General features: G+C 45.0%; 1 protein-coding gene across 19 annotated transcripts in view; it reads right to left on the bottom strand.

Moving 5' to 3' along the window:
• The window catches only part of HMG20A (high mobility group 20A), a 725,026-nt gene that overhangs the window by 636,412 nt on the left and 62,960 nt on the right, over positions 1–25,654 (bottom strand). For 6 of the 19 annotated variants that reach the window (XM_083460760.1, XM_083460766.1, XM_083460763.1 and 3 more), the window contains one exon: positions 24,523–25,258. The exons of 9 other annotated variants lie outside the window; for them this stretch is intronic. The gene's annotated coding sequence lies outside the window, so the exon portion shown is untranslated. Of the gene's footprint in view, positions 1–24,522; positions 25,259–25,654 lie in introns of those variants that run through there. 4 more of the 19 variants (XM_083460765.1, XM_083460767.1, XM_083460764.1 and 1 more) reach the window with 1 other exon arrangement.

The following is a 25,654-nucleotide window of genomic DNA, read 5'->3' as shown; positions in this document are numbered from 1 at the left end:
GGATCCAAACTACAAGAAAGAAGATTCCACCTAAACATTAGGAAGAACTTCCTGACAGTAAGAGCTGTTTGACAGTGGAATTTGCTGCCCAGGAGTGTGGTGGAGTTTCCTTTTTTGGAGGTCTTTAAGCAGAGGCTTGACAACCATATGTCAGGAGTGCTCTGATGGTGTTTCCTGCTTGGCAGGGGGTTGGACTCGATGGCCCTTGTGGTCTCTTCCAACTCTATGATTCTATGATTCTATGACCTTTAAAGCCCTAAACAGCCTCGCCCCAGTGTACTTGAAGGAGCGTCTCCACCCCCATCGTTCTCCCTGGACACTGAGGTCCAGTGCCAAGGGCCTTCTGGCGGTTCCCTCACTGCAAGAAGGCAAGTTACAGGGAACCAGGCAAAGGGCCTTCTCAGTAGTGGCACCCACCCTGTGGAATGCCCTCCCACCAGATGTCAAAGAGAACAACAACTACCAGACTTTTAGAAGACATCTGAAGGCAGCCCTGTTTAGGGAAGCTTTTAATGTTTGATGCATTACTGTATTTTAATATTTTGCTGGAAGCCGCCCAGAGTGGCAGGGGAAGCCCTGTCAGATGGGTGGGGAAGAAGAAAAAGAAGAAGAAGAAGAAGAAGAAGAAGAAGAAGAAGAAGAAGAAGAAGAAGAAGAAGAAGACGACGACGACTTGCCCCCAGTGTGGATCTAGGCACCTAGAGAACAGTCCTCTTATTCTTTAACCAGATTACAGGAAAAACCCCAAAGGACTTCTGGTCTACTCTTTGCTCTTTTCTCCTTGTTGGTCTAGCCTAAAGTTACTCTTCAGTCCTGATTTTGGCTTGTGGCTTGATCCTGCATTACCGTTTATCCATGGCGTTGGTCCTCCTGACTTCCCCTTCAGTCCTTGCCCCTGGACACTGGCTGGCCCCTTGGCTCATGGGTTGTGCTGTTTCTGCCCTGACAAGTGTGAGGCAGGCACACATGCCTGGGCAAAGAGCCTTCCTTGCGGCTTGGACCAGTGGGAGGGATGCTACTCTTCCTCCTCCATCAGCTGGCCCTGGCCCTGAATAATGGTCCCTCTGCAGCATCTAAAAAAGAAGGGTGGTGCGCATAGCACATGTTGCCCAGTATTTCTGCAAAACGGCAGCCGGAGCATTTGGGAAAGGCAGAGGCTCCTTCTCCCTGCAGAGTGCTGAGCAGCAATTGAAGGGCAGCCTCACCCTGTCCCTCGGCTAGGCCTGCTCAATCAGGGATGCACCAAGTGAAAGGCAGCCCCCACCTATTTACTGGGATCTCCTTGATAAACACACAGGATATTAACACAAGCATTTATTAAATACTCTCACCTGCCCAGATGCAATGCCAATAAAGCCAAATTCTAAAACACCACGGCACAGTGAGGGAACTGCCAGAAGGCCCTTGGCGCTGGACCCCCCCAAAACAGTACTTCTGTCTTGTCAGGATTCAACCTCAATCTGTTAGCCACCATCCATCCTCCAACTGCCTCCAGACACTCACACAGGACCTTCACCACCTTCACTAGTTATGATTTAAAAGATAGGTACAGCTGGGTATCATCCACATATTGATGAACAACCAGCCCCAACCCCCTGATGATCTTTCACCCGCAGCTTCATATAGATGTTAAAAAGCATGGGGAAGAGGACAGAACCTTGAGGCACCCCACAAGTAAGAACTCTGGGGTCTGAACACTCATCCCCCAACACCACTTTCTGGACATGGCCAGGAGGAAGGAGCGGAACCACTGTGTAACAGTGTCCCCAGCTCCCAGCTCCTCTAGACGGCCCAGAAGGATGTCATGGTTAATGGTATCAAAGGCTGCTGAGAGATCCAGCAGAACTAGGAAACAGCTCTCACCTTTGTCCCTAGCCTGCCGGAGATCATCAACCAGCATTACCAAGGCAGTTTCGGTCCCATGATGAGACCTGAATCCCGATTGGAAGGGATCCAATGGGTCCGCATCCTCCAGGCGTGCCTGGAGTTATTCAGCAACCACTCACTCAATCACCTTGCCCAGGAATGGAAGATTTGAGACTGGGAGATAGTTGACCATATTGGCTGGGTCCAAAGATTTTTTTTTAAAGAAGTGGTTTAATAACCACCTCTTTCAGCGGGTCTAGGAAGGCTCCCTTGCAGAGGGAAGCATTCACCACTCCACGGAGCCCATCACCCTTTTATGAGCCAGGATGGGCAAGGATCAAGGCGAGTGGTGGTTAGTTTCACTCATCCAAGCAACCTGTCTACATCCTCAGAGGTAACAGATCAGAATTGATCCCATGCAACTTGACTAGCCAGGACTCTAGCACTCTCCCACCCCGGCCTTGCTTCCATGGTGGACTCTATCTCTTTCCGAATCTGAGCAACTTTATCAGCAAAAAAACTTTGTGAAATCATTGCAGGAGATCTTGGGGGCCTTATCAGGTCCCAATGGCGCAGGTGGTTCTGTTAAATTATGAACCATCCGAAAGAGTCTCCTGCTGCTGTTTTCTGCAGATGCAATAGAGGCAGTGAAGAAGGCCCTCTTCGCCGTCGCCATTGCCACTTGGTAGGCTCAACGCTGAGCTCTAACCTGTGTCTGGTCCGAATCAGAATGAGTTAGGGTTAATTAAGATGAATGTGCTCCCAAAGATGTTATTTTTATTTCAGACTATCCCTGTAATCAAGGGAAATAAGATTTTTAAAGAATGGCAAAGAGCAATTTCAAGACATATCTGGCAGGGCAAAAAGCCGAGAATTCAGTTTAAGTTATTAACAGACGCGAAAGAAAGAGGAGGCTTTGCCCTGCCGGACTTGAAATTATATTATGAGGCATCTTGCCTTTGCTGGTTGAAAGATTGGATAAAATTAGAAAACAAAGAATTGTTAGACCTGGAAGGGTTTGACAACAGATTTGGGTGGCACGCGTATTTATGGTATGAGAAAAAGAAAGTCCATAAAGGTTTCGAGAGCTACATCTTCAGAGGTCCTTTGATTGAAGTATGGGATAGGTATAAAAACCTACTAGAACCTAAAGTCCCACACTGGTTATCTCCATTAGAAGTTATGAGTGTTAAAAAAACTAATATGAGAGGTAATTGGATTACCTATGGTCAATTGGTATTCAAAGAAGGGGGGAAATGGAAAATGAAACCATATGAACAGGTTAAGGAAAATGTATATGATTGGTTGCATTGTTTTCAGATAAATGAAATGTTTAAGAAGGATATTAAGAATGGCGGATATGCTGATAAGGATTCAAAATTTCAGATTGAAATAATAAATAGTGGTTATAAAATCTTATCCAAAATGTATAAATTGTTGTTAGAATGGAATTTGAAAGACGAAGAAGTTAAGTCGGTCATGATACACTGGGCCAGGGATATTGGATATAATATACAATTTGAGGACTGGGAAAAATTATGGAAAGAAAACTTAAAATTTACAGCATGTATGACATTAAAGGAGAATGTTATGAAAATGTTTTATAGATGGTATATAACACCGGTGAAATTAGCAAAAATGTACAAGACCTGTAATAAGTGTTGGAAATGTAAAGACAAAGAAGGTTCTTTCTATCATATGTGGTGGGAATGCAAGAAAGTGAAAATTTCTGGGAAAAGATATATAATGAGATGAAGAAAATTTTAAAATATACATTTTTAAAGAAACCAGAGACCTTTCTGTTAGGAATATTAGGAAAGGAGATAAGGAGAAAAGACTGTAAATTTTTCCAATATGCAATGACTGCAGCAAGAGTGTTGCTGGCACAGAAATGGAAACAACAGGAAATACCGACGGTGGAAGAATGGAGAATGAAACTGTTAGACTACGCTGAGTTGGACAAATTGACTGGGAAAATCAGATACCAAAGAGACCAAAGGTTCATTGAAGACTGGGGGAAATTTGTGGAATATCTGGAAAATATAAGTGAGGGACAGATAACGCTAGAGGGGTTTAAGAAAGTTCTATGAAAAACTAAGAAGTATTGTCTAAAGAGAAAGAAATTAAGGATATTACTAATGTCAATACATATTATGAAATGTGTATTAAGAATAACAACTATGGGTGATTTTGGGGGAAGCTGAAGGAAGTCCAGAAAAGAAGTAATTTGTGAAAACTGGATGTGAAATTTAATGTTTGTTTTATCTTGTATTAAATTAATAAAAAATATTTTAAAAAAACAAAAAAACACACAATGAGTTTTCCGCCGCCAGCGCTCTAGCCATCTCAAAGATTGTTTCTTTTTCTTTTTTTTTAAATGATATTTATTAGAAGTTTAAAGATTACAGAAAAAAGGGGGGGAAATAGAAAATTTAACAGAACATACCTTACAATACATAAAAAGAAAAACATAGAAGAACAATACAACAAGACAACAAAAAGAAACAAAAACATTAAAACACACATCCAGCTTTACCTTTCATTTACTTGTTTCATTGACCTCCTCACACCTCCCTTTTTTGTATTCTAGTTCAATTAGCTATTTCAGCAAATTCTTTCCATCTTTCTCAATTTTTGTTCTATAATTTATCTTAACGGTCTAACCTTAAATTTTTCCATTTTGGCCCATTATCAATCAGTTTTTACTTAATTCTTTATTACATTTCTGCTAAAGCCATATAGCTTCATTCCAGCATCCTTCTAACATTCATTAATTTTGCAATATTTCTGTAAATATACTTTAATTTTTTTCCAATCTTCTTCCACCAACTCTTCTCCCTGGTCTCGGATTCTGCCAGTCATTTCGGCCAGTCCCATATAGTCTATCACCTTCATCTGCCATTCTTCCAGGGTGGGTAGATCTTGAGTCTTCCAATACTTTGCGATAAGTATTCTTGCTGCTGTTGTGGCATACATAAAAAAAGTTTTATCTTTCCTTGGCACCAATTGGCCGACCATGCCCAGGAGAAAGGCCTCTGGTTTCTTCAGGAAGGTATATTTAAATACCTTTTTCATTTCATTATAGATCATCTCCCAGAATGCCTTAATCTTTGGGCATGTCCACCAAAGGTGAAAGAATGTACCTTCAGTTTCATTACATTTCCAACATTTGTTATCAGGCAGATGATAGATTTTTGCAAGCTTGACTGGTGTTATGTACCACCTGTAGATCATTTTCATTAAATTCTCTTTTAAGGCATTACATGCCGTAAACTTCATACCAGTGGTCCATAACTGTTCCCAGTCAGCCATCATAATATTGTGTCCAACATCTTATGCCCATTTAATCATAGCAGATTTCACCGTTTCATCTTGAGTATTCCATTTCAACAGCAAGTTATACATTCTTGACAAATTCTTAACTTTAGGGTCTAACAATTCTGTTTCCAATTTTGATTTTTCCACCTGGAAGCCTAATTTTTTGTCCAAATTATATGCCTCCATTATTTGATAATAATGGAGCCAATTTCGCACTCTGTTTTTTATTTTTTCAAAGCTCTGCAGTTTTAATCTGTCTTGCTCTTGTTCCAAAATTTCCCAATACTTCGGCCATTTGGCCTCCATATTGAGTTTGTTCTGAGCCTTTGCTTCCATTGGTGACAACCATCTTGGGGTTTTATTTTCTAACAAGTCCTTATATCTTATCCAGACATTAAACAGTGCTTTTCTGACAATATGGTTTTTGAACGCTTTGTGTGCTTTAACCTTATCATACCACAAGTATGCATGCCAACCAAATCATTGTTGAAACCTTCCAAATCCAACACATCCGTGTTTTCAAGAAGCATCCATTCTCTCAGCCAACAAAATGCGGCTGATTCATAATAAAGTTTAAAATCTGGCAGGGCAAATCCACCTCTTTCTTTAGCATCTGTTAATATCTTAAATTTTATCCGAGGCTTCTTGCCCTGCCAGACAAATCTAGAGATATCTCTCTGCCACTTCTTGAAACAGTCCATTTTGTCCAAAATTTGCAATGTTTGGAACAAAAACAACAACCTTGGAAATACAATCATTTTTATCACAGCAATTCGGCCTAACAATGATAACTTCAAGTTTGACCATATTTCTAAGTCCTTTTTTACTTCAGTCCAACATTTTTCATAATTATCCTTAAATAAATTCACATTTTTAGCAGTCATATTAACCCCCAAATATTTCACTTTCTTAACCAATGTTAATCCTGTCTCCTTCTGAAACTTATCTCTCTCCATCCCAGTTAGATTTTTCTCTAAAACCTTAGTTTTCATCTTATTCAATTTGAAACCTGCTACTCGACCAAAATCTTGAATCAATTCCAATACTCTTTTAGTACTAGATTCTGGCTTCTGTACAGTCAATACCAAATCATCAGCAAATGCTTTCAATTTGTACTGTTTAGCTCCCACTTGTATACCTTTAACCAGTTGGTCCCTTCTAATCATGTTTAACAAAACCTCCAGGACCGATATAAAAAACAATGGGGAGATTGGGCAACCTTGTCGTGTTCCTTTCTCAATCTTAAGTTCTTCTGTCATTACATTGTTCACAATTAATTTTGCCTTTTGTTCTGAATAAATTGCACCTATACCATTTTCGAAACCTTGACCAACCCCCATACCCTGTAAATTCTTCTTCATAAAACTCCAAGAAATATTGTCAAAGGCTTTCTCCACGTCCACAAATATCAGAACTGCTTTAGTATTAATCTTCACTTGTAATTTTTCTAAAATATTAATTATGTTCCTCGTATTGTCAGACAAGTGTCTGCCCGGGAGAAAGCCCGCTTGATCTTTATGAATTTCTTCTGCTACACCTTTTTTAATCTTTTAGCCAAAATATCTGCGAAAATTTTATAATCCACATTAAGCAGTGATATGGGGCGGTAGTTCTTAAGCTGTGTCTTTTCAGTCTCTATTTTCAGTATAAGTGTGATGTAGGCTTCCTTCCACGACTCTGGTGCCCTTTTCCCTTCCAGTATTTCATTGCAAACTTCCTTTAACGGTTGTATTAACCAGTCTTTCAAAGATCTGTAGTATCTTGAAGTCAGTCCATCCGGTCCTGGGGATTTACCTAATTGCATGTTCTGGATGGCCCCTTCTACTTCCCATCTCAAAGATTGTTTCATTGCCCTTAGCTCCACAGGGCTGTCTGGACTCCATGCAATTGGAGAGGGTGCTTTGGAGCCAGACAGTCGATAGCCCTGGTTAACTCCGCATTCCAGCGGGCCACCAGGAAATCAGCTGAAAGCCATCAACATGGGATAAAACATCCCCTACCTCTCTCTGGAAACCATTTGGATCCATTAAGTGACGGGGGCAGACCATCCAAATTGGTCCTACCTCCCTGCAGAGAGGAAGGGTTGCGAAGAAGTCCAGTTGTACCAGGAAGTGATCCGACCATGGCACTTCTTTTGTTTCACTTTTACTTAGTGTCAGATCACCCACATCCATAGAGATAAACACCAGGTCTATGGCAAGTCCATGACTATGAGTTGGGCCAAACTTATTCAGGGACAGCCCCATGGAGGCCATGCTTTCCATGAAGTCCCGAGCGGCCCCTTGTAAGGTTGTGTTGGCACGGATGTTAAAATCCCCTAGGACAACCAAGCTAGGTGTCTCCAGGAGAACATCCGCCAAGACCTGAAGCAGCTTTGGCAGGGAATCCTTGGCGCAGCGGGGAGGTTGGTACACCAAAAGGAATCCTGTACTGCCCCTATTGCCCAACTTCCAGAACATGCACTCAGAAAACTGGGTCTTCCCAATAGGACACCTGGTGCATGCTAATGACTTCCTAAAAATCACTGCAACCCCCCCTCCCCGCCCACAAGGCCTGGGTTGCTGTGCGTAAGAGAAACCTGGTGGGCAAGCAGCGGCAAGAACAGGCCCATCTGCTTCATCCAACCAAGTCTCTGTCACATATGCCTGTTCAAGTCCCCCATCCATGAATAAGTCGTGGATGGCAGTGGTCTTGTGAATCATTGACCTGGCATTGCACAGCAGTACCTTAGGGTCATGTGGGTCTCCCTTGCTGATTCCAGTATCCTTCCGGTCAAGACCAGACCTGGAGGCTGAGATAGTCTTCACACAATGACTAAACCTGCCGCCTCGGTAATGACATGGTCTGGTCTCCTCCTCCTTGTGGTCTCTTCCAACTCTATGATTCTATGATTCTATGATTCTATGATTCCTCCTCCTGCCCATGATCACTGAGATCGGGCATCTCTGAAGTCTCCCATCCCACACAGTTTTTGGGGAGGGGGGTTGTTGAAGTTTATGTCTAAGGAGAGGGAAGGGAAGGGTCTTGTTTGAAATACGCTTAAGCAGCAGATCTATTTCTGCCGTGTGCACGCACACCTTGGGCAGCTGCCACAGGCCCTCAAGGGAACTGGCAAAGAATTTCTAAGTTATTTATTGTCTTTCCCTCTTATCAGTAAACTTATTTCCCTATTTCCTGCACAGATAAAGATCTTGGCTGACAGTGTAGGTTTGCTAACCTCCTCGGGACTTTTTGCCTCACATAGAAATTGGTCCCAGAGAGAGGAGGAAACATTGCTACAGGGAAGTTGAGGGCCTTTGTTTGCCCCCCCCCTTTCCTTTTTTTCCATTTCATAGAAGGGATAATAATTTGAGTTACATTCTTCCCCTCCCCCCAGTGTTTTGTCTTGATTCCACGCATCTCAGTCTGTAGTGGCTAAATTTTAATCTCTGTTTGTTTGCTAATAATAGCTTTTTAAAAAAGATATCCAAAGGAGAAACCAACAAAACAAGATGACACAAAAGTTTGTCAAAACCAACTGCATTAAAATTAATACAATGGATGAATGGGGCCAAACTAGATAATGGCCTGGTTCATGCATCATGCCAAACCATGGTTTAGTGTGAACGTGCAAGCATGCAATCTCGGGGGGGGGGGATTGTGGTTGCTTTGCTCCTTTCTTCCCATTCTGCTGCTGTTCGATGCTGAGCCAAGCAAAGCCATGGCTTATAGCCTTGGCTTATAGCATGTTGTCTGAACTCATGATTCAGCTCAAGCCATAATCAAGGTTTCATGCATGGTTTTCATCTGATGGTTTGTCTGTGAGAGCTAAGTCCTCCTCCCTAAACAATACGCTAAGTCTAACATTCCTTTTACCCAGCACAGCAGCAACATGATCGAGGATCAAAGCAACTGCAACTCAGGAGCCCGCAAACTCATGGGTTCCCGCTAAGCCAGGGTTAGCCGCCCAAGTGGCTGAGGCAACCCAGGCAGATGGGCAGGGTGCAAGTAATAAATGGTTATAGTTGTTATTAGAATTAGGCTTAGCATGATGTGCAAAACAGGCCAGTGTCTGAGCATAAATGTGGGCCAAACCTTTACTTATATAGACATGAATGCATTCCTTGGCCCAACAGTCCCCTTGAGTGCTTCAGGGGATTTGAATCTGCGACTTCCCCATCCTAGTTCAGCATTTGTAACTGGCTGACTGACCGAACCCAAAGGGTGCTCATCAATGGTTCCTCTTCATCCTGGAGAAGAGTGACTAGTGGGGTGCCACAGGGTTCTGTCTTGGGCCCGGTCTTATTCAACATCTTTATCAACGACTTGGATGATGGACTCAAGGGCATCCTGATCAAATTTGCAGATGACACCAAACTGGGAGGGGTGGCTAACACCCCAGAGGACAGGATCACACTTCAAAACGACCTTGACAGATTAGAGAACTGGGCCAAAACAAGATGAATTTTAACAGGAAGAAATGTAAAGTATTGCACTTGGGCAAAAAAATGAGGCGCACAAATACAAGATGGGTGACACCTGGCTTGAGAGCAGTACATGTGAAAAGGATCTAGGAGTCTTGGTTGAACACAAACTTGACATGAGCCAACAGTGTGACGCGGCAGCTAAAAAAGCCAATGCAATTCTGGGCTGCATCAATAGGACTATAGCATCTAGATCAAGGGAAGTAATAGTGCCACTGTATTCTGCTCTGGTCAGACCTCACCTGGAGTACTGTGTCCAGTTCTGGGCACCACAATTCAAGAAGGACACTGACAAACTTGAACGTGTCCAGAGGAGGGCAACCAAAATGGTCAAAGGCCTGGAAACGATGCCTTATGAGGAACGGCTAAGGGAGCTGGGCATGTTTAGCCTGGAGAAGAGGAGGTTAAGGGGTGATATGATAGCCATGTTCAAATATATAAAAGGATGTCATATAGAGGAGGGAGAAAGGTTGTTTTCTGCTGCTCCAGAGAAGCGGACACGGAGCAATGGATCCAAACTACAAGAAAGAAGATTCCACCTAAACATTAGGAAGAACTTCCTGACAGTAAGAGCTGTTTGACAGTGGAATTTGCTGCCAAGGAGTGTGGTGGAGTCTCCTGCTTTGGAGGTCTTTAAGCAGAGGCTTGACAACCATATGTCAGGAGTGCTCTGATGGTGTTTCCTGCTTGGCAGGGGGTTGGACTCGATGGCCCTTGTGGTCTCTTCCAACTCTATGATTCTATGATTCTAGCCAAGGGCAGGGCTCCCATGGCCCTGATGGTTTTGGAGGCCTCCAGCTCCCGCCAGCCCAGCTGCATGGCCAACGGACAGGGATGAGGGAGCTCTAGTCCAACACCTGGAAGACCACAGTTTCCCTGTTGCTGCTGTTCTTAACATTCAGGCGGGTTTTTTAAAAGAAACATTCCCATTGAGCTGGGTGTCAGCCTTGAAATTATTACTTGTTTAGAGTATGTGGCAGTTTTTAGATATCCTTCATGTTTTCCAATGATTTTAATTGTTTTAAATATGCTTGCAATTTATTTTCATGGTCATGTTATCACCTTTTTCTTGTTTGCAGCCATGGGCTCCCTTGGGGGGGGGGGCAGAAAAACCACTTTCTCTTCCTCCTCCTCCTCCTCCCCAACCTTTTTGGGATATATTCTTCAAGTTCTCTTTGCCTCTTGCATGCACACAAACTCTCCTGTTAAGTTTAGATCACCCATCCATTACATAGGGGAGAATCCCCTTGATCTTTTGAAATGTTAGGGTCTGCATATTAACTCTGCTTTATTCCATTGGCCTGAAATAAAAATCTAAGAAAAAAATAAATGTAAAAGGTTCCAGGAAGGCATAAACACAAGACCTGCATTCCGGTTTCCCTTCCCTGTCCTCACTTCACTTCAGTTTCAGAAAGGGCCCACTCCACAAGAACTCCAGGCTGCTCCTTAGACTCCCAGCTTGGGGAATGCAGCCTGAAGGCTTGATGAAAGGGAAGCGTAGCTGGCAGACAGAAGCCTTTCTTGCCCCCCCCCTACTGTTAGGCCGACTGAGGTGGCTGCCTCAGGCAGCAGTTTTGGGAAGGCAGGGAGTCACAATGAAGAATGGGAAAACAGAGGTTGTGTGTGTCATACAACCAAGGACATAAGAAGGCATAGGATCCCTCCTGGGCCTCAATGCATCACAATCAGCGTCATTTCCATTCTAGTGCAGTTCAGGTTTTGTCAAATTCTACATTATTCATGCTGTCCACTATTTAAGATAAGCTACATAATTTAAATAACTACGTAACATACATGATTTCCTTTACATTGAAATGAAAATGTCAAAATAGTGTTTTTAAAAAAGGTCATTAATTACATATTGTTTCTGGATTTGTAAAAGACAGCAAAGATCTGAGGATCTGAAAGAGCTTCTTCATTCATTTCAGATCTGCAACCCACCTCTGAAGCCAGCATGCAAGATGGCCCTCACTTTAACCTTTTCTTATTTCATTGTAGAACTGGAAGGGGCCTTTGAGGTGGTTATCCAGTCCAACTCCCAGCTCAACACAAGAGTCTTGCAACTACAGCAAGGAGTGGGGACCTTTGTCATGCCCAGGGACACATTCCCTTCTGAGCAACCTCAAAGGGACATATACTGGGGTAAAGTGTGTGTGTAAATGCATGTATTAGTGAAAATAACATATTATATTATGGGAAATTGCTTTGCAAAAATGGGTGTCTTCAGAAAAATCAGTGGTCCAGGCAGAGATGTACACTGTGCTCCTGGGAAACAGTGAATTAACTGAAAGAGGACACGGGTGAAATCAGGCTAAAATTTTATTGACTGCAGCAAGAAGCAGAGTTTGCATGGCAATAGGGCAAGGATCAGTTTCTCACTCCACTCAGCCATTGCGAGTGAAATGGCACGCCATCAGGGTTGGAGAATGTTGAAAAGCAAATACATTTCCTTTCTCCTAAACTTCTAGCTAATGCACATGCTACTTTAAACCATGAGAAGGCACTCTTTTTCTAGCAATTTAGCTAGCATTTTTTGTAGTTTCTTTGTCAAAGATAACTCCACCCCTAAAAGCTGAGCCATTTTTGTTTTTCTCTCTCCCAAAGTGTTAAGACAATAGGTGTGCTATTTTCTTTCTTTTCTTTCTACTCATCCTGTAAATAGTTCCTGCCAAGATAAATCTGCTCCTGCATGAATAAAGCCTTTGAACTCTAATTCTAAGTGATTGTTTCAATCTAACTCACCCAAGCTGCAAGCTCTCCTAACAGGAAGCATCCCAAAGACCCTCCATGGCAGTTGCCCAGTGTTGAACCAGATGCAGTGAAGACCAAGCATCTAGGATCTCACTGGGTTACCAGGATGAAAGATTCCATCCAGGCCAAGACTTCACCCTGAGCTTAGGGTGTCTCTTATCCAATCCTCCCGTAAGGCCCCTTAGGGAAGCTGCCTAGTGCCTAGTGCCATTTCCACCAAGAATAATAACAACACATATTTCACTGAGAGAGGTCAAAAAACCTCCAACTGAGGACCAATTGAGGTTGAGAGAAAAAAAACATTTCTGTCCCGTTCAACGGTAAACGGGGGGGGGGCGGAGCTCAACAGCAAAATGGCCCCCAATCCCTGGGTGAGGCCTTTTAAATGCCTCAGCCCCACCTTCTTATTGCGAGAGCCCATGAGATTATCACTATTCTGTGAGAGAGACAGTTCCACCTCCCCCATGACTTTCTGGGCCACACCCTGCTGGGCAAGCCTGCCCCCCCCCCATAAAATAGTATTCCAGAATAAATCTTACAAAAATGTGCATATTAGGGAAGTTTCACATAGAAATGCTGATGAATCTTCATGAGAAAGAAAGAAAGAAAGAAAGAAAGAAAGAAAGAAAGAAAGAAAGAAAGAAATAATAATAATAATAATAATAATAATAATAATAATAATAATAATAATAATATCTTTATTGTCATTGCCCCCTCTCGGGGACAACGAAATTACTTGGCTGCTCCATCCACCCAGGTAGGGCACTCCACACAAAATCAAATCAACTATAAAAACACTAATTAAAACAATACAGTATAAAACAGTAAGGAAGATTAGATGACTTTCAAAGTCCAGGCTTCCCATTCAGAAAGAAAGAAAGAAAGAAAGAAAGAAAGAAAGAAAGAAAGAAAGAAATTGCAAACTGATCTGGAAATGTGGATATCTGAACCCAAGACTGTTGGGAAATGAGAAATGGAGAGAAACCAAAACTGAGATATTTACCCATCCCTAGTCCTGACTCACCCCTTAACAACTGGTCAGGAGGGTGCTGACATAATAAATGCCAAGTTATAAATGTCAAGACAGCTGAATATTGTTGTTGACATCTGTCTGTCCCAAGAGTGTGTCGCTGGGGGTGAAGTCAAACCTCTGTGTTAGCAGCACCAAGGTAACCTCTCCAGGGCTCAAGCCTGGCCAGGGTGCCTGGAGGTCCTGGGCTGCCCAGACGACAAGACTCCCCTCTCAGCCTCACTGACGGGGTCCAAAAGGAAGCACCAGCTGGGCTGCAGGAGTTGCAGGAAGGAGGCAGACAAGGTGCCATCCAATTGCTTTAGGGACCACTTTTTGTGGATGGCTTGCTCCTGAGCCTTTTCTTCTCCTAGACGGGCTCCCTTCCCAAGTTGATGAGCCTCAACTGCTCCTCACTTTCCTCTACAGCATTTGCACAAACTGCCTTCTTTACTGTTTGACCCACTCTTGGTCACGTTCGGCCAATCTACCAGATCCTGTCTTTGCATGCAGGGAGAACATCCCTTTGATTATGTGCAAATGATGGGGGGGGGGGCACTGACTCCTCATTCACAGGAAGTATTTTCACAGCTGAGTTTCCATTGCTGGCAAGATGTCAGCTCTCACAAAGACACTTTTGCTCAATGTGCCACTTTTGGACTGTTGTAGCAAAATGTCTTCCCAGCAACTTGATTGGCTCTGAAAGCTCCAGGTGGTCTTTGAATAGAGTTGCCATCTAAGAAGGAAGGAAAGGCAAAAGCTGTGGATTGGTTTGCGTCCGGGAGAACAGAGAAGCTCTGACGTCTGATGGATTGCAATTACTTGCTCTCACCGGTACTGCAAAAAGGAAAAGGAAAAGGAAAAAAATGTGTCTTCCATCTCAGTTTCATGCAGCTGCAAAACCAAGTGTTGCCATCAGAGGGCACTGTCTCTCCCTGCTGGGACCAGCTCTCTCAATTCCAGACATCTGGAAATATGCATTTGCCACATTGTTGTGAAATCCTTTGGATCATCGGGCACACAGCACAGACCTCGCCTTTGCATTTGCAACATTTCTCCCCCCCCCTCCTAAAAAGAGCATTCTTGGAATGTGTGGAATGTACAGGACTCAGCCCAGATATATACACACATGGAGTAAACAAAGCTTCCTCTGGAAACTCTTCCAGTCCATCAGCAAACAAAGAAAAAGGAACTTTGTGGGCTGCCTCCAGCTCAAAATGTTTTCTGCTGCTTGCCAAGACACCCTTTGTTTGGTGGGGGGGGCAGAGAGCGAGAGAAAGAGATCAGCCAAAATAAAACACAGCACAAGATAAGCAGAGCCCTGCAGGAGCAGATGACGGTCTCTTTCATTAGCAAGGTCACAGAAATAATGCAAAATACCGTTCCCAGGATGTTTGGGGGGAAGCCATGGTGGTTAAATAGGGACAATGCTGCTTGAAAACGTAAGGTTTGGATGTGAGCTTGGTTGCCTCTGCCTGCCATTGCTCTGGTGCCACCTACTGTCAGTCTCCCTGCCTCCCTCCCTCCCCAACAGTCTCAGCAGCTGCACATGCAAGCCGCCCGTCTCCAGCGCCGTCTGTTTCCAAGTAACATAACCATGCAGAACACTGACCCCACTGACTGTGGAAGCAAGCAGTCCGCAAGGCTGCTCTTTTGTTTCTCCCGCAGCAGTCTTGGCCCACTGGGGCATCCACCACATGCATTAGACTACAGCCGGTGGAGCTGATGGGACCAGAGGGCGCCAGGTTGGCCAAGACTGTTTTACAGAGTGTTGCAGAGTGCAGGCGCTCAGGGCTAGGCAGTGGTGGGCCTACATTTTGGGGCCCTGAAGCCTGAGCTGCCATGGGAGCCCCTTCGCAGCCCATGGTCTGGGTAACTATGGTTTTCTTCTTCAGTGGGATCGTTTCTCTTTGGAACATCTCTGCTGCTGACTTTCAAACTTTGAGGTTGTTGAAAAATCAATCCATTTGAGTCACGCAACTCATATTGGGCCTACTAGACCGATTTTTTTTAAAAAAGCAATGTGAACTAAAGTCACTTTTGGGGTCCTTCTGGGATTAGGGGCCCTGGAGCTTAAGCTTCATTAGTTTTATAGCAGATCCATCCTTGGCAGGAGTGCCAACAAATAAAATGATGGTAATATAAGTAAGCCCCATCCTGCGTAATCAATCCCATGGTGCACACACGCACCATTTAAATGGTCATGCTCTTCAACTTGGGAGGGGGGCAGGACCTTGGCCCCTGGGAGTTGGTGCCCATGGCCTCTGGTCCGTACCACTGATCCTATCTAGGCAAACACACCTGGCCCAGAACCATGGATAACTGAGTGTCTGGCTGTGTCTCTGAGCATGCGGGTCGCATCTTGTGCTGAACAAGCAGGCTTCTTTTTCCCCTGCTCTTGCAAAAACAGGCTGGAGGGCCCAGCAAAGCCGTCAGATTCCCCCCCCCCCCCCCCCGCCGCCTTCCAAGGCGATGTCCCCCTGCTGACTGCATTTGCACTCTGGATGCACTCTTCCTGCATCCCTTCTCCACCCTCCATCTGAGAAAAATGCCCTTTCCCCTCTGGGGAGGAAAAAGCAGCAGAGATTTCATGTGTTACACAGGAGCATCGCGAACTTCCTGTGGCTGGATCAGCAGAGCCAGCAAAGCGGTTGAATCACATCGAGAAAAGTGGGGGCGGGGGCCTGGAAGGCAATTCTTGAAACTCAAGCCTTAAGAGCCTTCACTAATTATCAGAGTTCAAGGACACATTTTTGCCACACACAAATAGTCAAGGATGATACAATACAGGACCAGGGATGGGGATGGCCTGGGGAGAATCCAGAGGGCCAAATGGAAAACTTTGGAGGGCCACTTATCAGCTAGTGCATTACTATCCCAAGAATGCTGCTGTCAGAGTACAGGGCTATGTATTTAACTTAGATATTACATCTTGCAGAGTTCAATGGGATGGATTTCCTAAGAGCGGTGGGATATATACCGTTCCATTTGCACATGTGTGTTTTAAAATTCAGCACAAATTATTTGCATTCAAGGTGGTGATCCAAAAGCTACATTTTAATTCTCCCCCTCCCTTTTCCCCTTATGCAGGTTATAGATGCTTGGAGTGGTACTAGGCAGAGCTGCTGCTGTTGCAACACCTCTTGGAAATGGGGTTCCAAAAAGAGCAACAGGATGTGATCATGCCTCATCCTTCCTGGGGACATTCTAGGAGGGGGGAAACAAGAGAGCGGCATCGTTCCCACCAGAGTGTGCAACTCAAGGGCCGGCTGATAGCAAACATGCTCTTCTGTCGATCTGCAAAAACAATATTAACAGCATTTTAAAACAACTTACAACCATAAAAATAAGCATGCAGCTCAAGTGTGAAATACCAGCATTAAAAGGTGAATTCCACAGAATTCAGATTGCAGCACATTCAAACATTAGGCAGGCGCCTTCACTGTATTCCTTCCAGTGCCTGCTACAAACATTCTAGTTTAGGTCAGCCTACCAAGATACAAAGACTGTTGGTATATATTTTAAGTTAATTGTTTATTTTATCTTTTGAATGTTTTTTTAAAGAGTTGCTTTGACTGATAATTGCTTTATTCTCTTTGTAAACCATTTTGAGGTTTTCTAATGATCATGGGGTATATAGGTAAAGGGACCCCTGACCGTTAGGTCCAGTCATGACCGACTCTGGGGTTGCGGCGCTCATCTCGCTTTACTGGCCGAGGGAGCCGGCTTCCAGCTTCTGGGTCATGTGGCCAGCAGGACTAAGCCGCTTCTGGCGAACCAGAGCAGCGCACGGAAACGCCGTTTAACTTCCCGCCGGAGCGGTACCTATTTCTCTACTTGCACTTTGACGTGCTTTCAAACTGCTAGGTTGGCAGGAGCAGGGACGGAGCAACGGGAGCTCACCCCGTCGCAGGGATTCGAACCGCCGACCTTCTGATCGGCAAATCCTAGGCTCTGTGGTTTAACCCACAGCGCCACCCGCGTCCCTCATGGGGTATATAAATTTTATTAAATAACTGATGCTAGCTTAGGTGGCCAGATGCAGTATTGGGCTGCCTGACTGCCGCATTTGGAACTGCTTTAAAGTGTCCAGACTGCCCAACGTTGGGCAACAGATCCCTGCATTGCAGGAGGTTGGACTGGATGACCCCTGTGGTCCCTTCCAACTCCACAATCCTAGCATTCTCTGCACAGAGTGCATTACAGTAATCTAACTGGTTATCCCAATGACTGAAGCAGAGTGGGGAGCAGGGACTTTCAAGGCAAGCAACTGATGTTGTGTCACAAAATGAGAGGCCCCTTGCATGCACACAGCCCTAATTTAAGATCCAAAATAACCATGTGACGGGGTAGCAGCCAAATCACAACTGAAGTACGGTATGTGTGTGTGTGTGATTGTGAGATCTGTGGATGAAGGGCAGTAGACAAATTTAATATATAACAAAATAAAACAATAAAATGATGCACAATACTTCAGGCCAGGACCATGTCTGAACAACCACCATGACACGCTTTGTATTTGAAGTGGTAAGAAAGATCTCAGTGGCGTTTGAACTGTAGTTTTCCTTCCACAACGCCATCACTGGCTCCCTCAGCCCTCACACGACGAATCGTAGGCCTCACACAGTGAATAAACACTGAAACGACCCTAAAGGCCACCCGCTTAAGTGAGCTCCATTCTGAGTGAACCCAACTCCCACCAACAGATAGAATGCCTGTTTGGAACATTGAAAGACCTTTCATTTCAAATACTCCCGTTTTTGTTTGCCTTGGAAAGATTATGGCCCATATTAAGTACAAACTTCTGGCTTTCCACTTTAAAAAGAGAGGAGAGAAAATTCTGGCAGAGCTAGATTTGGGGGTGGGGAGAAACAGAGAGAGATTACACAGATTTTTCTGTGGCATTTTCAAACTCTTGCTGACTGAGATATTAACCCCCAAAGCCTATGGGCGATTGCATTAACCCCAGAGGTGGACCTGGGTGTCTCAACTTCCAGTGGCGCCCAGTGCAACGCTTCTCGTGCTGCATTCCAAAGCAGAGTTGCAGCGCCCCTAAAGCTCAGCACCCAAGACAAGGGACCCAGCTATGCTCCCCTAACTCTGCCTCTGTTAGCACAGATGTAAGCGCTTCCAGGCATTTAGGAGCGTATCACTCTCCCTCATTCTGCCCTAGTCCTCGCAAAGAGCCATGTTCAAGCACATCTCAGAATGAGTGATTCAGCTCACTGCCCCATGCAGCACCACGTGCCAGGACCTCGGGTCTTGGGGCAGGAATGCCTGGGTCCAACACCCTCAGGGTTACTGGCACTGTGAAGACCTGCTCCCCATCTGAGGAGACTTCAGCTATAAGGTCTGGGCAGGGCTGACCATTGACACCTACACACTCAGATTAAAATCTGAGACCAGCTGCACAGTCCTCAGTCACAGAAGATGGGGCAGGGAGGGGCCTGGGGCAGCCCCTTTGCCACAGTGGCACAGCTAGCAAAGCTTCTATGGTTAGGCTTGCTCCTTTTACTAAACGGCAACTTTTATTGCTACACTGCATAGAATAATAATAATAATAAATTTTATTTATATCCCGCCCTCCCCAGCCGAAGCCGGGCTCAGGGCGGCTAACAACAATAAAATAATACAACATTCATCAGCTTGGATGCGTTCGTTCCAGGATCTAGAGGATGAATCAGAGAACTTTAGGGGTAGGAAGGGTCTCCCAAGGGTCATCTGGTCCACCCCTCTGCAATGCAGCTACCATGCTTCTTGTTGTTAGTAACCACCTTGGTTGGGGGATTCCAGTGAGGGAAATCCCAACAGAGGAAGCTCCCTTGTGAAATGGACGCTTCCAAGTGGTAGGTCTTTTGCAAATCACAAAGGCACCCAGTCCAGAAATCCAAAGGCATTTATAAGGGGATAAAAATGTCCACAAAGAGGAAGGGAAGGATGGATTGCCTACCTTTTGCTAAGAGAGAGTAGATCTGGAGTGGGGGGAGAGATAAGCCTTTACTGAGGCTCCCACTGAGCTTGGGTGCGTTCCTTCCAGGGTCTAGAGAGGATGCAGCTAAACTCAAAGGTATCCCCCCACCCCAATCCCACATAAGTTACAGAAGGGAAACTGCCTGCAGAAGAGGAAGAAGGGGCTGTGACCTTGCATAAGCATTGATTCCTAAATGATTTTTAAGGAGAAAACCACTACAGCAGCTGCCGAGTAGAGAGGGAGGGAGAGAACTTGCAGAGATATTTTGGGCCCTTGTGTTTTGCTTTTCCTCGCTATGACAATGCCAGCATGATGGAAGCAAGGCTAGCAACTCTGGCTGAACTGGAAACCAGACCCCTGTCTCTGGGGCAGAGAGGCTGCCTCAGAGCTACTGCCTCCCTCGTCCTGAAATCACACAAGTCAGAACGTAATTACTCTTGTAAGATTCAGAGAAGTGCAAAGCCTGAAGAGTAATTACATTCTGACCCATGTGTGATTCTAGAACAGGGGTCAGCAACCTTTTTCACCTGTGGGCCATTCCACCGTCCCTCAGACCATGTGGTGGGCTGAACTATTTTTTTGGGGGGGGGGGATGAATGAATTCCTATGCCCCACAAATAAGCCAGAGGTGCATTTTAAACAAAAGTACACATTCTACTCAAGTAAAAACACGCTGATTCCTGGACCGTCCACAGGGCGGATTGAGAAGGCGATTGGGCTGCATCCGGCCCACGGGCCTTAGGTTGCCTACCGCTGTTCTAGAAGGTGCAAACTTAAGCCAGTCTGCTTAAAATGTGGACCAAACAAAAAGGTTAGCACCACAAGGCCACTTCATATAACCCCACAGCCTTCAATTGAAGGGCTGCAGCCAACTTTCCTTGCTCAAATGTTGGCACAGGGAGCCAGTGGTACACCAAGACAAGCGGTGGGTGGTGTCAGCTTGCCAGCTGCACGCGTTGCTGCACTTAGCAGAAAGACACTCCCAGCAGCCAGCCATAAATTCCTTTCTTTATTTTCTTCAGACAAGATTACATGCCGAATAAACAAAGCGACCCGTCTCTCATGACGCGTTGCTCTACTTTCTCTTTTCCCTCTCCCTCGAGACCAACAGAGCCAACGGCTCAGCCCCTTCCGTTTTCCCCTGTGACGTGGATCCCCTTCTCTCTGAAGCACCCCTTCCTCCCCAGACTCACTATCCTCTTCTCTGTCTTCTGAGGAGGACTCAGTACTGATCAGTGGGGATCGTTCCCTGTATCCTCTAATTCTTTCTTCCCTCGCTGCCTGCAGTTCCCTGACTGATGGCTCCAAAGCATTAATCTCTGAAGTTTAAAAAAACAGATGAACATGAGAAATTGACATGAACTAGAAGCAGGCTGTTCTGTCCATCCCTAGTTTGGCTGATGGGAGCCCTGTCTGGGAACCCAGGAATGGGTCTATCCCCAAAGTTGCAATCTGATGGTTTCAGGTTCTCCCCAGAAGATCATCTGAGACTCTGGCCCTTGACCACAATGACACTCACAAGATTTTTCTCCCCTGCCTTGCCTCTAACAACCCTACGACCACCACCAATGAATTAATACTTCAGATTGCAACTGAAAATTCAATCTTGCCATTTAAAAAAAACAACAACACAAAAGCACATTGAACTCTCAAACTGGCAAAACTGACACGGTCAAGGAAATGAGCGTATTACCAATTTGGAGCATCTAGGAATAAGCACTGGTGATGAATGTGAACTTGACGGAATCTTTCAAGAATAGAAGGCAACACTAGTAAAAATTCACTCATTAAAACACAGTTGAAATCTAAATCAGAACAGATTTAGTATTAAGCAGATTTAAAGAAGCAAATGTTAGAAGAGCACATTGACTCACTTTCAAACAGATATTAGAAATTAAATTACAAAAAACCACTTTTGCAGGAAACTTGAAGAGCAAAGACTTATCTAGTCCAGCCTCCTTTCCCTCAGAAGCAGCTTGCCAGCAGGACCTGACAGCAGCAGCCCTCTGCTGCTCTTGGTGCTCAGCGACTGGCAGGCCTGATCCTGGATCCAGCGCATAGCCTTAATGATTAGTAGATATGGATAGACCTCTCCTCCATAAGCTTGTCTAATCACCTTTTAAAATTTCATAGATCAGCTATTCTCTGAGTAAAGGGACTTTAATCTTTGCTGATCAGGATCCCAAAAAGCCCCCCTGCACCAGAGCCAATAACAAGATGTGGCACTGTCCCTAGGCAGTTGAGATTTGATCCTTATGAATTCTAATGATTTGACCTAATCTGACTAATTGGTGGATCAGAAAAATTGAATCAATTAAAAAAAAACAACTAATCCTGCAGATTAATGGAATGGAACAGACTAATGAGTGAATATATGTAAAAGTGACACAGACTTGAAATAACAATCCACCAGTTCCTAGTTGTGACTTTGCAAGACATCGTGCTGGTCATATACTGTGATTGGGTTTGGGCTGGGTGTTCATCAGTATGCGGATGATACCCAGTTCTACCTCTCTTTTAAATCAGAACCAGTGAAGGTCCTGTGTGAGTGTCTGGAGGCGGTTGGAGGATGGGTGGCAGCTAACAGATTGAGGTTGAGTCCTGACAAGACAGAAGTACTGTTTTGGGGGACAGGGGGCGGGCAGGTGTGGAGGACTCCCTGGTCCTGAATGGGGTAACCTGAAGGACCAGGTGCACAGCCTGGGAGTCATTTTGGACTCACAGCTGTCCATGGAGGCACAGGTTAAATCCGTGTCCAGGGCAGCTGTGTACCAGCTCCATCTGGTACGTAGGCTGAGACCCTATCTGCCCGCGGACTGCCTCGCCAGAGTGGTGCATGCTCTGGTTATCTCCTGCTTGGACTACTGCAATGAGCTCTATGTGGGGCTACCTTTGAAGGTGACCTAAAACTGCAACTAATCCAGAATGTGGCAGCTAGACTGATGACTGGGAGTGGCCGCCAAGACCATATAACGCCAGTCTTGAAAGACCTACATCGGCTCCCAGAACGTTTCCAAGCATTTTTCAAAGTGTTGGTGCTGACCTTTAAAGCTCTAAATGGCCTTGGCCCAGTAGACCTGAAGGAGCATCTCCACCCCCATCGTTCATCCCAGAATCTGAGGTCCAACTCCGAGGGCCTTTTGGCGGTTCCCTCACCGTGAGAAGTGAGGTTACAGGGAACCAGGCAGAGGGCCTTCTCGGTAGTGGCACCCGCCCTATGGAACGCCCTCCCACCAGATGTCAAAGAGAAGAACAACTACCAGACTTTTAGAAGACACCTGAAGGCAGCCCTGATTAGAGAAGTTTTTATGTTTGAAGTTTTATTCTGTTTTTAATGTTCTGTTGAAAGCTGCCCAGAGTGGCTGGGGAAACCCAGCCGGATGGGCAGGGTATAAATAATAAATTTATTATTGTTGTTGTTATTGTTATCCCCCTCTACCAAACCATAGGGCTGAAAGTGTCAGCAGCAGTATCCCTCAAACGTTCCTCTGCAATTTTTCACTGCAGCAAACCTTCCCACTGTACTGTTGCATCTGGGCAGCAGTTACTTGTTTTGACCTTTGCTCTTTTAGTATGATCCTGTTTTACTGGTCCACTTCTGCCAGGACATTCCCATCGCAAAAGTTATCTCTATTCAAATGCTCACAGATGCCAATTGTGTTCAAAGTACAATTGGAAAGGTTTTATTACCCAATGGAAAACTTGGACACACCTCTTAGAAACAGGACTTTTATTCTGCCTACCAGCTCCCTCATATAAGACCAAGGCCTTCCTTCCTTGCTATTATCTCTAGAGGAGAGAGGAAGGAAAGGGTCAAGTGTTGCTAACCCTGCTGCTGTTGTTGCTTCCTGTCAATGGGAGTTTTCCACACATTGCTGCCAGGAGAATTGTCCTGCATTGTGTTGCAATCTGTGTGTAGCTGCACAGTTGCTAGGGACTCTCTGGGAGGGGCTGCCACTGTGCCTGCACTCTTTGCACACCATCGGTGCATGAAAATACAGCTGCTGTGTGAACAAGGGGTACCAACTCGGACTGTACAGTTGCTATCAATAGCATTGTAGCAGCCCTTCTGCTGAAGCCACAAGATCAGATTGATGTCAGGAGGTACCAGGTTTACACGAAACTCAGATAAACATTCAAAAGGCAGTATTTTATCAGAGTTAAACATATGCCAACAGTACACTTTTGTGATGTTACACCAGTGTTTGCAGAAACCAATAGAAGGCATTAAATTGGGGGGGGGGGATCACATTTGAGGAAGGATTCATTTGTCAGGCCTGCAATCACTGTTTTTTCCTCATCTATTGGCTGAAAGTACTGTAGGACCTTGCATCCACAATACATGTCTTTGTAATGCATCCCTGGCTAGCAACACACCAATGTCCTTAAGCTCGTTCCTCCAAATGTGATCTATCCAGAAATTCAGCAGCTCACAGGATTATCTGTAAACAAGGTACTAGGACAGCAAACTCAGGTGAAACTTATTTCATGGGTGGTCTACACTGGTTTCACACAAGGTGTTAGAATCTGGGCCAAACATACTCGTGTTCTTGCTTGATTGACTCTGCAGCATTTCACATTTGTAGAGACATAAATGTGTGCAGACTCAATGGAACACAGTGAGATTCTAGGTTAGGGTGACCCACATAAATCACTCTGGCCTCTACCACTGGCTGAAGCATGTAATATGTAATGCAGCTCTTCAAAGGGGCAACTAGGGGTTTGCTACAAAGGAAGATCCCTGCCCCAAAGTAGGGCTTGCAGTCAGCGCTGATCAGCTGAGTGGCACCAGCTTCAAGCCCTGCTTTTGGCAGGGATCAGCTGGATTACTGAACAGGAACTCCAGAGTGCAGCAGTTCCCAGTGGAGCTCGCTATCAGCCCTGCCAAAGAACACTCAGAAGTGCACTTCAGGGCTCCCCAATGCTCCTTTGCAGTCATGTCTTTAACTGCCCCACTCTCGACAGTGTAGGATGTCAGGTGTAGGGCAGAGAAAATGCCTCTGCAGGGCAAATTATGAGCCCTACTAAGACTAATTTAGTCTGTGGGTCGGAGGTTATCCATGCCTGCTTTATGGTAGCCTCCAGATCCCCATTTTATTTACTTTCCTTTTTGCTAGAGCTCTGTAAAAATCCATAGCAAGAGACCTGTTTACATTGTTTATTTCTTTGGGATGGCCACACATTACTAGAAGGGGAAGGGCATGTGATTTCTCCTTCAGGCCCATTTCCTGTTGCTCAAAAGAGATATTTGAATCACAAGACTACCATGTAACATCAAACTAGGTAACAAACTACAAAGAACGTTTCAGTCCAACATGAAGGTTTTGAACTTACAATGCCGGGAGAAAAAAGAAAGCTGATGGTCCTTTTTCTTTTCTTTTTTTACTGGATTATCACAGAGGGGTTTTTTTTTAGCAATTAACAGACGTCTGCAGACATTTTCACCAAATGGAAGAGAGGCTTTGATGGCCAGCAGAGCAGAGAGTACATGCAACAAAGGTGCAGGGAAACAGGGTGGGACTGCGCTGGGGGGAGAGAGAGACTCTGTCAGAGCCTGGGCAACAGAAATTCCAGAGCTTTGTATTACCAAAGACAGACAACTTTGACCTGACAGAGAAGGAAGCATCATCATGGCATCTTCTAGTCCAGAGTGTGCCCACAGCCGGGTGATAAATAACAGGAAATGGCACACAGCAGTGCAAGCTTGCTCTGGAAGTTGGATAGAGGGGACGTCATCTTCTCTTGGGCTGCTCCTGGGTCCTCACAGAAGATGCTCATCCAGTAAGCAAGAACCAGAGTGTCTTCGGTTTATTCCCAGCATGTCCCTCATTCCTCACATTTGTTTCATCCCTTTAAGAAAAACATCCAGGGCCTAAGAAACTGCAAATAAAACAAAGGGAACGACGATGACAAGATTTAGAAAAAGTTTGTATATGTCAGGCTCACACTAGGACTTGTCTCTGGAAATGGTGGATTCAGTCCTGGATTGTATTTTCAGTGATAATCCCAAACACCTGAGATTAAAAGGGAGGACTTTCATGAAACACAGTGGAAGTTCCTAATGGGCATGAGCCGCATTGCTGCAATTAGCCACTGTCATACTCAGTCTTTCCCCCCAGCTTCCCTAAAGACAACTTGATCAGGAATTTGCGTACAGGGCTATGCCCAAGAGAAAAGGATTTCAATGGGAATGCCCAGCATGGTTGCCAGGCCCATTTGCCCTGCCATCATCAACTCAAGACAAGCTGGATACGAAAACTGTATGGAAGAGGTTTA

The sequence above is a fragment of the Podarcis liolepis genome, assembly GCF_965112155.1.
Source record: "Podarcis liolepis genome assembly, chromosome: 9".
Classification (NCBI taxonomy): domain Eukaryota; kingdom Metazoa; phylum Chordata; class Lepidosauria; order Squamata; family Lacertidae; genus Podarcis; species Podarcis liolepis.
Note: the sequence above shows the minus strand (reverse complement) of the source record. Positions and strands in the feature narration are given on the sequence as shown.